We start from the raw sequence: 12,276 nt of genomic DNA, 5'->3' as shown, positions 1-12,276 counted from the left end.
ACAAAGCCCTTTCTGACACTTTTTTTGTTTACATGAAAAAATTATTTTTTTTTGCAAGAAAATTACTTTCAACCCCCAAACATTATATATTTTTTTTAAAGCAAATGCCCTACAGATTAAAATGGTGGGTGTTTCATTTTTTTTTTTCACACAGTAATTGCGCAGCGATTTTTCAAACGCATTTTTTGGGGAAAAAAAACCCTTTTTAAAATTTTAATGCACTAAAACACTATATTGCCCAAATGTTTGATGAGATAAAAAAGATGATCTTAGGCCGAGTACATGGATACCAAACATGACATGCTTTAAAATTGCGCACAAACGTGCAGTGGCGACAAACTAAATACATTTTTAAAAGCCTTTAAAAGCCTTTACAGGTTACCACTTTAGATTTACAGAGGAGGTCTACTGCTAAAATTACTGCCCTCGATCTGACCTTCGCAGTGATACCTCACATGCATGGTGCAATTGCTGTTAACATTTGACGCCAGACCGAAGCTTGCATTCGCCTTTGCGCGAGAGCAGGGGGGGACAGGGGTTCTTTTTTTTTTTTTTTTTTTTTTTTCTTTATTATTTTTTTTTTTTTTTTTAATCTTATTTTTAAACTGTTCCTTTCATTTTTATGTTTTTTAATCATTTTTATTGTTATCTCAGGGAATGTAAATATCCCCTATACTCCCCTGTACTCTTTTTTGAAAAAATTGGAGTCTATTAGACCCTAGATCTCTCCTCTGCCCTCAAAGCATCTGACCACACCAAGATCGGTGTGATAAAATGCTTTCCCAATTTCCCAATGGCGCTGTTTACATCCGGCGAAATCTAAGTCATGAAATGCTCGTAGCTTCCGGTTTCTTAGGCCATAGAGATGTTTGGAGCCATTCTGGTCTCTGATCAGCTCTATGGTCAGCTGGCTGAATCACCGGCTGCATTTTCAGGTTCCCTGTTGGGACAGGAGAGCCAGAGAAAAACATGGAAGACGATGGGGGGGGGCATTCCCTCCCACTGCTTGTAAAAGCAGTCTAGAGGCTAATTAGCTGCTAGGATTGCTTTTACATGAAAGCCGACCGCTGGCTGAAAAGAATGATACCAAGATGATACCTAAACCTGCAGGCATCATTCTGGTATAACCACTCAAAGTCCAGCAACATACCAGTACGTTGCTGGTCCTTGTTGGGCATATATTGTAAACGTTTTTTTCATTCAGCCTGTGGGCTGAACGAAAAAAAGATATTGATCGGTGGGTATGCCCACCATTAGAATACCTCCCTTCATCCACCCACTTCTAATGATGGGCATACATGCACCATTTATATGCCAAAGCATGGGGGTATCCTCCCGCAAAAGGCAGGAGCAAATCGCTCCTCCACCCACTGCTGCCCCCACGCTTCGGCATATATGCTGAAGTATGTAACTGTGGTGGTGAAATCACCTCCAACAGCGCTGGAGTCACGGCTTTATATATCGTGGGAGCAAACGCTGTTCCTGTCAAGATAAATAACTTCGCTCTGCAGCTGAATGGCGTACCTGAAAACAATAAAATGGTTACCAACAAAACACAGTAAACAGTAAAATATAAAAAAATTGCATATCTGAAAAGCAAACATGGTAAAACATAATAACAATAAAACATTGCAGAATAGAATACAGTAAAAAAGAGAAGAAGAATAGAGAGAGAATAGAGAGAGAGAGAACAATAAAACGACAACTATTTTTGTTTTTTTTATTTTTTTTATTTTTTTTTACACTTTTTTTAGTAACTTTAACTTTTGTAACTGGTACCAGGTTTGGGTCTCTCAAAATGCGATGGCATCTTGGGAGACCCTGTGAAAGTGTGTACTAGTCTGTGCAGTGCTGTACCCTACGCTAATACTCAACTAGTGTATGGTAGCGTTCAAAACATTCACCCATGCAAAGACCAGGATTGCCAGGCCAGGAGGGACAATAACACCGGGTGTCATGCCTAAATCCGCGCTTGCTACAGACACAACATCTTTTTTGGGGGGCTCGTTGGGTAGGGGTACTCGGGAGGGCATAAGGAAAATGCCTCTCATGCAGCCGGCCTACTGCATTTGGTTGGGGATGGTGAGGTGGAGCACTGTCTGGATACAGAAGGGCTCTGACGATCTCTTCCTGGAATTTAAGGAAAGATCCAGTCCGTCCTGAAACTCTGTATAGCACATGAGCGTTCAGCAAAGCCAATTGAAATAAATAAACAGACACTTTTTTGTACCAGCGTCTGGCCTTACGGGCAACTAGGTACGGCGCCAACAACTGGTCGTTGAGGTCCACCCCTCCCATATTTTGGTTATATTCGTGGACACAGAGGGGTTTCTCCACAACACCAGTCGCCGTAGTAATTTGGGCCGTCGTGTCTGCATGAAGGGAGGTGAGAACGAAAACATTCTTCTTATCCCTCCACTTCATAGCGAGCAAGTTATTACACTTCAAGCAGGCTCTCTCCCCCAGCCTAAGACGGGAATCTACAAGCCGCTGGGGAAAGCCCCGGCGATTAGGTCGCACGGTGCCACATGCTCCAATCTGCTGATCAAACAAGTGACTAAAAAGTGGCATGCTCGTGTAATAATTGTCCACGTACAAGTGGTACCCCTTTCCGAATAAGGGTGACACCAAGTCCCACACTATCTTGCCAGCGCTTCCTATGTAGTCAGGGCAGTTTGTCGGCTCTACGTGACTATCTTTGCCCTCGTAAACCATAAAACTACATGTATAGCCTGTGGCCCTGTCACAGAGCTTATACATCTTGACCCCGTATCTGGCACGCTTGCTGGGAAGGTACTGTTTAAATGACAAGCGGCCAGAAAATTTAATCAGGGACCCATCAACGCAGACAACTTGATGGGGAGTAAACAAGTCTGCAAAACGTTGGTTGAAGCGGTTTACGAGGGGCCGAATTTTGTAGAGCCGATCGTTTCCAGGGTCTCCACGAGGACGACAGAGTTCATTGTCATTGAAGTGCATGAACCGCAAAATCTGCTCATATCGTGCCCTGGTCATGGAAGCAGAGAACACGGGCATATGGTAAATTGGGTCAGTGGACCAATATGACCGCAACTTACCCTTTTTATTTATGCCCATGTTGAGGGAAAGGCCCAGAAAGATCTTAAATTCAGAGACCGTAATTGGTCTCCAATCTCTTGCAAGGGAGGACTGGGGATTAGCGGCGATGTGTTGACCAGCGTATAAATTGCTTTGGTCCACAAAAGATCTATAGAGATCTTCAGTGAGAAACAGCGAATAAAAATCCAGTGGCGTAAAATCAACTGTTTCCACCTGAATTCTGGGTTGGCCAGTGAATGGGGGAAGTACGGGTGCTGCAGAAGTGGTGGGTTCCCAATTCGGATTGGCGAATGCAGCAGGAAGGGCACTATGGGCACGACGGGCCTGTCTTTGTCTTGGTGGCAGCAGGACACTACTTGTGCTTGCCACCTCGCCAGCTTGAACTGCACTTATGGGACTTGCCACGTCACCAAGTGTTACTGCAGTGCTGGATGTACGACCAGGGTGTACTAGGCCGCTGGTGCTTGCCAGTTCACCAGAAGGAATAGCGGCACTGGTACTTCTCTGCTACATACGAGAGCCCTGCGGTTCTTGCACTTCAAGGATAGAAGAAGATTGGGGTCTGGTACGCCTGACCTTGGCAGGGACCACAACTCCGTTGTCAGAGCTATCTGTCATGGAGCCGCTGTCCTCTACAGGATTGTATTCTGAGCCTGAATCTGACAGATGAGTGACTTCCTCTTCACTATCTGTCATGCTCAGAAACGTGTAAGCCTCTTCATTAGTGTACCTTCGATTTGCCATTTTGGGCTCTAAATTTAGGGGTACACTAATGAGACTCACAGGCAAAAAAGCTCCTGACTGTCAGCGACTGTATCAAAACGCTACCAAAAAACTGTTAGCGATCGCATGGATTAGGCCTGACTCTGCGAACGCTGCAGTTATGTGTGCTTAGTGTTTTGTAAGTGTCAGTGATCGATCGATACTGCACTTGGGTGGGCTGGGCAGGGATGGGCCAAAGGGCAAAACGCAGGTGCTAGCAGGTATCTGGGCTGATCCCGCTAACACTGTGTATATGGGAACCCTAAACTGCTGGGGACGCTAGTATAGATCTGATCTGATCAGATATCGATCCGCTCAGATACTATAGCACTAAGGGAGGTGTACGGTGCGTGCGTGGGTGGTACTGGCGCTAACCTGACGCTGCCTGGGGCGACGCAGACCGTATCTGACCCTAAAAACTTAACTTATATCACTGCCGGGCAATTAGGGCATTAAACCTTTATAAGGTAATAAACGGCGGGTGCCCTAAAACTATAAAAAACAAACGAACTAACCAGCGTCACCCGTAACACTTATACGGTGATCGCTGGTGAAAGGGTTAACTAGGGGGCAATCAGGGGGATAAAACCTTTAGTAGGTAGTATATGGTGGTCCCTGTCGCTATAAAACACTGACAGCGAACCTATATACTTACCTCCCTAACTAGCGTCACCTGTGTCACTAATACAGCGATCAGAAAAACGATTGCTTAGTGACACTGGCGACGGGGGGTGATCAAGGGGTTAACCTTTATTAGGGGGGTACCCTGGACCTAAAGGGGGCTAACCTAACTGCCCTAACACTTATAACTGTCACAAACTGACACCAATGCAAAAAAAAAAAAAACTGCTATTGGTGTCAGTGTGACAGGGGGGTGATCGGGGGGGTGATCGGGGGTGAAAAGTGTGCCTGGCGTGTTCTACTGGAAGTGTAGTGTTGGTGCACTTACTTGGATGTCTTCTCTCGGCGCCGGATCAAAAAGACCGGCTCGAGGAGGGATGACATCACTTCCTCTCCCTCTGTTTACATTACAGAGGCAGAGGAAGGATTTTCATTCGCCGGGAGCGATCGGGAGGGGGTGGCCACGAATGGATGGCCTCCCCCTCACCTCTGATCGCCCAGGAACAAATGGCGACCGCCTCGGGCACCGGGGGGGTCCAATCGGACCCCCCGCCCGCAGAAGGCAGATCACATGTATGTACGTGATTCTGCCTGGCCGTGCCACCTTGCCGACGTACATCGGTGTGAGGTGGTCGTCAAGTGGTTAAAGTGGATGTAAACCCGAATTTTTTTTTTTTATCATACTGTAGATTATAAGATTTGCTATCATTTGAGCCCAGTCTTGCCACACAGAGTTAATCCATCTCTGAGCAATCCCCTTTTATTGTTCAGTGAGATAAATCTTGACAAACTGAGAAAAACTTTGTCAAATACTTCCCCTTGCTGTGAGTGACAGGTGATTTACATCTCGTGCATTAGCCTAAAAGACATGCAGTATTTTTAAATTCCCTCCCCCACTCCTTTCTTCAGCAGCTCTGCACGGATTGGCTGTTCCACACCTCACCATGATTTGGCATGCTGAAGTCATGTGGTTACTTTCCTGTCTTTTCACTGGATGTTAGAGATCATAGCAGAAGTTCAGCAGAAGTTCAGTGTTAGAAATACACAGGAGAAAATGCATTTTGACAAGGGGAGTGTAGAGGTGGGCGGGGAGTCTACTGACATAACGACTCCACCCACCGAGCTCCAGACAACAGACCCACCCACAGAATATGCAGTTTTTCGGGTCTAATAACAGACAGAGGGGAGACATTTGACAGGTAAAGATACATGCAGGAGACATGTATATCCTTATAGATAACCCCTATGGCAGTAGTTTAGAAAGGATGACATTGGGTTTACATCCACTTTAAATAATCATGCAAAAACACATAACGTGAGTGAATCAGTCCATGTGAAGCAATTGTTAATGTGTTAAAAGGTCCCAAAAAAACACAAAAAAATGGTTTAAAAAAATGTGACAAATTAGCGACTTAAGGACCGAGCCTCTTTCTGAGATTTAGTGTTTACAAGTTAAAAACAGGTTTTTTTGCTAGAAAATTACTTAGAACTCCCAAACATTATACATTTTTTTTCTAACACCCTAGGGAATAAAATGGCTGTCGTTGCAATACTTTCTGTCACACTGTATTTGCGCAGCGGTCTTACAAGAGCACTTTTTTTGGAAACAATACACTTATTTGAATTACAAAATAAGACAACAGTAAAGTTAGCCCAATTTTTTTTTTATATTGTGAAAGATAATGTTACGCCGAGTAAATTGATACCCAACATATCACGCTTCAAAATTGCGCCCGTGGAATGGCGACAAACTTTTACTCTTAATCTCCATAGGCGCTCTACTGATCACAGCGATACCTCACATGTCAGATCTCATATTTACACTAAAATGCAATAAAAAAAAAAATGTAAAAAATTGTAATTTAAAAAGTATGACCCTTTAAGAGCTGTGCACGGAAGTGACGTTTTGACGTCGCTTCCACCCAGCAATTGTATGGAGACGGGTGGGGGCCATCTTCCCCTGACTTGTCTCCATACCCAGCTAGTGACTGGACCCCGATCACCTCCGCCACTGCCGGCGGCTCCGGTAAGCGGCAGAAGGCACCGGAGTGGGGCGGGAGGGGGGCCCTCTTCCGCCGCCGATAAAAGTGATCTCGCGGCGAATCCGCCACAGAGACCACTTTTATCTTGTAGCGGACTGCCCACTGAAGAAGGGGATACTGGGGTTATGGCAGCTAGCTGCTGCCATAACAACAATATCCTCCTTCAAACAGCTGACATAAAACTGCGGCGGGCGGTCCGTAAGTGGTTAAAGAAACTTCTGATTATTTTGTTACAAAAGTCCCAACTCACACGAAAAAAATGAAGTAATAATGAAGGCAACTTCTGGTGCAGCACCTAGAAATCTGCAATGGCAACTGGTCAGTACTTTATATCCAAGCGGAGAAGTAAGCTAAAAAGCCAGATGGCCACTTACCTGACACAATGGACCCCAAGTTATATGGATCAAGCTCGCCTGATATGCACAGTAATCAGTTGTGATGTTCCATCTGGTCCGCTCCAAACACTAGCCACTCTCCTTTGTCAGGGACAGCAAGACATTTTAGTAAATTTCCCACCTTCCAGTCACTCATGGTGCAGTAAATAATGGTAGTTTATTCCATAAAATAATCTCTTAAGCACAGCAAAGAAATACAAAGACACAGCCATAGGTTTTCAGACTGCCAGCTGGTGTGTGATGACGTCACAAGATTCTCTCCAACCAACGCGTTTCCCTGTAACAAGCATTGAGTGGGAACAGAGATAACTCTGGGACGTCACTCACCACTTAATTTATACTAGGCAGGGGAGACACTGGAGGTACAAAGCTCATCTGTTCCTCCCAGGTGACACACATACAACACAGTTTTTTACCCCAAATATTGTTTAAAAACAGATATTTAAAAAAAAACAATAATATATAAAACAAAGTTCAACATGAACCGCCACATTAGACATATCACAGTCAACTTGAAAACTGAAAAAATTATATTGATACTTTTTCCCAAAATTCCATGTGAACATAATTACCACAAAAATAGCTATCAGATATCACCCTGGATCTGATACCAACATTACTAATAAAACATATTTTGGATCAGTCAGTTATACTGTTCATCAGAATACTGTCCAATAATTAACTAATTTCGTCTGATAAGCAGTAGTATCACAGAGTGATATTAGTGATAAAAGACTGGTCTAACCACCATGTATAAAATAAACCTTCACAGATTATAAAAGTTAAAAATAAAAAAAATAAAAAAATAAATATTTAAATTCCAATTAATTATTTGTTAATACCCACATAAAAATCAGTTAATAATGACATTCTAGCCGTATAACTATCCCGTCTGGCAGCCCCTAAAGACGGGATTAATACAACATATGCCATAAAAAAAAGATGGTGCACTCATCTGTTGTTAATATAACAATTAATGTCCCATTCTATGTTGAGCCCCATAGGATTGTAAGAGCAAAGGTAAAAAACCCATTGGGTTTCCCTTCTGAAAATCTGTCTTTTCATATTGCTACCCCTCCAGTGGGGGGGGATATATTTCTATAGCTATAACTTTCAGTTCAGAGGGATCCCTGTTGTGACATTCACGAAAATGTCTGTGTCAGAGAACTCGTGCAGCAGGTGCTCATTCCTGTGCAGTATGGGCTCTTTCCCATTCAGCAGCTGCGAATCCCCATTTAGCAATTGCTAATGCGCATATGCAGAGTCACAAACGAAGACGGGCAAGGACTGGAATGGTCATGCGCAATGGTGCATCCATTGCGAGCACGTACGCGTACATGCCAGCGTGTGCACGCATCCATAGATTCTGGCGCACAGCAGCCTATTTAAACTGAGAGTCTGCCTGGCTTCAGTGCTGGATTGTTTTCCATTTTGGTTCCTGTACTCCTGACTCTTATCCTTATCTGCTGACCTTGTTCCTGACCCGGCTATGTCTGACAACTCTCTTGGATTACCCCTGCCTGCTTTAGCTGCCTCTTGCTTATATTACTGATCCCGGCTTGGACTTATGACTACGGCTCCGCCTCCTGATTTGATACCCCACTGCCAGCACCTTACCGACTTCTGCCTGTTCCTACCTTGCAGCTGATCCTGATTCTGAACCTGCCTGGCTCCCGCTGAACAAGACTTATGACCATACTCCACGCGACCACTGGAAGGACTCCTGTGTCTTCACGCTACAGCTCACTCCCACAGCTGCCTGCACCCTTCCACTGCCCTAGTAGTCCCTGTCTCTACTACCAGGGGTGCTTGGACAGGAATTGTGCAAGAGGCCACCCTCATCATCTCCACAGTAAGGTACGTGACAGTACAATCCAGCCATATGGAGCCCGAAAGGGGGGACTCACCCTTGGAATCGCTGTGCCAGCAGATTGCTGCCCTTACTCAAGCAGTCCAAGGACTGCAAGATGGCTACCGTCAACTGGAGCAAAGAGTGGAGTCACTCTCTCCGTCCACCTCAACGCACCAGACAGCCACATCACCCATGACCCCTGCTCAGGCAGCCACATTGCAAGCACCCACAGTAGTGGTTCCACCTTCGGAGCCCCGAGTCCCTACACCCAAGAGGTTTTCAGGGGATCGCAGCAAGTTCCGTGCCTTCAGAAATGCCTGCCAGTTATACTTCCTGCTGCAACCACGCACCTTCTTGCTGGAAAGCACTAAAGTGGGGTTCATTGTCCGCTACTCCAGGGGGGGGCCTCAAACCTGGGCCCACCGCTTGTTGGAACAAGCCAGTCCACTTCTGAATATTATAGACTCCTTTCTTGATGAAATGGCTAAACTGTATGATGATCCACAATGCACAGCAACAGCTGAATCCAGCTTACATGCTCTCCAGCAGGGTCAAAGACCAGTAGAGGATTATGTAACAGACTTTAAGCGGTGAAGTTCTGATACAAAATGGAACGATGCCGCACTTCATTACCAGTTCCGCCTGGGACTTTCAGACACACTAAGATGAACTGGCTCGAATTGGGGTACCCAGCTCCTTGTAAACTCTTATTCAATTATCTATTCAGATTGATCGTCGTCTGAGAGAGCGAAGATCTGAGAGGACAGGCCAGTTTCGTCCCATGTGGATGTTACCAAAGGTATCCACTAATCCACCTGCTCCTGCTCCCTCACTATCTCCTGCCACTACTGAATTTCCTAACCTCTGTCTGTACTGTGGAGGAGCTGGTCAAAACGCCCTAACAAAGCCCGTAAGTCTTATTCTTCTCCTTATCATTCCTGTCTCCTGACCGTGACAAGATCTGTTCACATTGCTGTTCCCGTCTCACTACAGCTTTCAGAAGGAGCACTCCGGGCTCAGGCTATAATTGATTCTGGCGCCTGTAGTTGCTTCATCGACCATGCCTTCACCCAGCAACATAACATCCAGCTGCAACCCAAACAACAGAGACTTTCTATACAGCTAGCCAATGGATCAAGTATTAAATCAGGACCCATCACCCATGAGACTCAGCCCTTACCTGCCAACATTTTGCCAGACCACCAAGAACTTTTATGCCTAGATGTCATTTCCTCACCATTGTTCCCAATCATCCTGGGAATGCCATGGTTGCATGGTAACCCCCAAATTAACTGGACTACTGGTGGGGCGACCTTCCAGTCTTCTTACTGTTTGCAGAACTGTCTCAAGACTTTACACCATGTGGCTCTAGTTATTGGCTGCTTTAATCCTGTATCCAACTCACAAGAGCTTGCTCCATCAGTGTACGATGACTTCATGGATGTGTTTGACAAACAAAAAGCAGACATTCTCCCTCCTCATCGGGCTTATGACTGCCCTATTGAACTGTTACCAGGGGCAGAGTTCCCATTTGGAAGGATTTTTCCTTAAAGAATATGTTGATGAAAATCTTAGGAAGGGGTTCATCCTACCCTCTACTTCTCCAGCTGGCGCAGGAATATTTTTTGTCGAGAAAAAAGACCACTCCCTCCGTCCATGTGTGGACTACATAGAATTACGATTTAAAACCATTATCCTCTTCCTGTGATCCCAGAACTATTTCAGAGACTTCGTTCTGCAAATGTATTCACAAAATTAGATTTATGAGGTGCATACAACTTGGTCAGGATCGGTGAGGGGGACGAGTGGAAAACGGCCTTCCGAACACGTTTTGGCCATTTTGAATATCTTGTTATGCCATTCAGACTTTGCAATGCACCAGCCAATTTCTAACATCTTGTCAATGACATTTTCAGGGACTTCTTGGACTTATTTGTGATCTGGATGGCATCCACATATTCTCAGTTTCCCTGGAATTACACCGTAGCCATGTGAAGCAAGTTCTCTATAGACTGAGTCAAAATGGACTATACGCAAAGGCCAAGAAATGTGAATTTGAACATCAGACTATTCATCTTCTGGGTCTAGTGATATCAACTGGGGGTATGGCAATGGACCCTCAAAAGGTTTCAGCTATACTGTCTTGGCCACCCCCGACCGATAAAAAAGGATATGGTCGTGTAGAAGGATCTGGACAGCCGCACACCGGAATAGGCAGATAAAATTCTTCTTTATTTAATAAATAGGATTATGGGGTACATATGACATTGCTGGAGTAATACAGCTTAGCAGCTAACGCGTTTCACACTCATACAGAGCGCTTACTCATAGCTTAAAAAAAGGAGTACAACATTTTGTCGGTTTTGCAAATTTTTACAGGAAATTTGTTAAGGAACTCACAAAGAAACAAGGTCGCTTTCAATGGACTAAACAAGTGGAATCAGTCAGTGCAAGCACAAAAACAATTAACCTTATCTACAGCAGCTGAACACTCAAGGTCAATATATTATACTCCTTGAACCGACATATAGTAAAAAACAGTGCAGCACTTAAAATAATAAAACAATAATTCTAAAAGACTTTCATAAAATGTCCAACAATTCTATAATATATAGATAGTCCCAATGAACAATTTAAAAAGCCAGGTCATCATAGAGAGAGACACCAACAGACAAGATGAAGAGTCCTCAATAGTGATCAGGGTGCTCGAATACAATTGGAATGTATGTGCATCCTTATCCATGCTTCCACCACCATTAACATGGACCTCTGAACTAACAGAAAGGTCATACAGGCATTCCCCACAGAGGCAATCAGATTCAGATAGCAAGATGAGATTCCGTCTTTCCAGCAATCCAGCCTCAGATACATGACAACAACAACACCCTCTCATGTATGGTAGATATCATCGTTTGTTCATGTAAAGATCAATAGAACATGCATAGTGCTCTCTGCTTATTCTTGAAAAGCTTTTTATTCAATTAAAATGTTACTTACAAAAGAAGCTCTGAGACCCCAGTGCTAAGAAATGAAGCTGTTACATGACACAACATCTCATGACAAAAGGTTGAAAGGTGGCTTCAATGATGTCAGAGCCTTCCCGTCCACACGCGTATCGTCCCTGTGGGCGGGACTTCTTCAGCGTACCACGTTGGCTTAGTCTAGACGTCATTTATATATAATCCTCATGTCTCATTACTTAATTACATGCCCACCCCCCAGCGTGCATCACCACAGCAACACAAACACGTAAGGGGCGTGGCAAAGAGCTCAAGTACGCCCTTCGTAGTTGGTGCCACAGCGTCACTCCCGACACCCGAGATGTGTATTAACCTCCTCCCTCCAGCATACAGTGCCATAGTAACAAGAATGCTCGGGGGCGTGGCCTCAGCTGACGTGGCCTTAGCTTATGCTGTAGCTTACGCTGTAGCTTACGCCGTAGCGTCACTCCGAGCGTTCGGGCTGCAAGGAAACATCCGCCCTCCAGCATAACGCACCATGGGGATAAGCACAATTGGAGGGCATG

Source organism: Aquarana catesbeiana, linkage group LG03 (assembly GCF_042186555.1).
Source record: "Aquarana catesbeiana isolate 2022-GZ linkage group LG03, ASM4218655v1, whole genome shotgun sequence".
Taxonomy (NCBI): Eukaryota; Metazoa; Chordata; class Amphibia; order Anura; family Ranidae; genus Aquarana; species Aquarana catesbeiana.
This window is presented reverse-complemented; position numbering follows the sequence as displayed.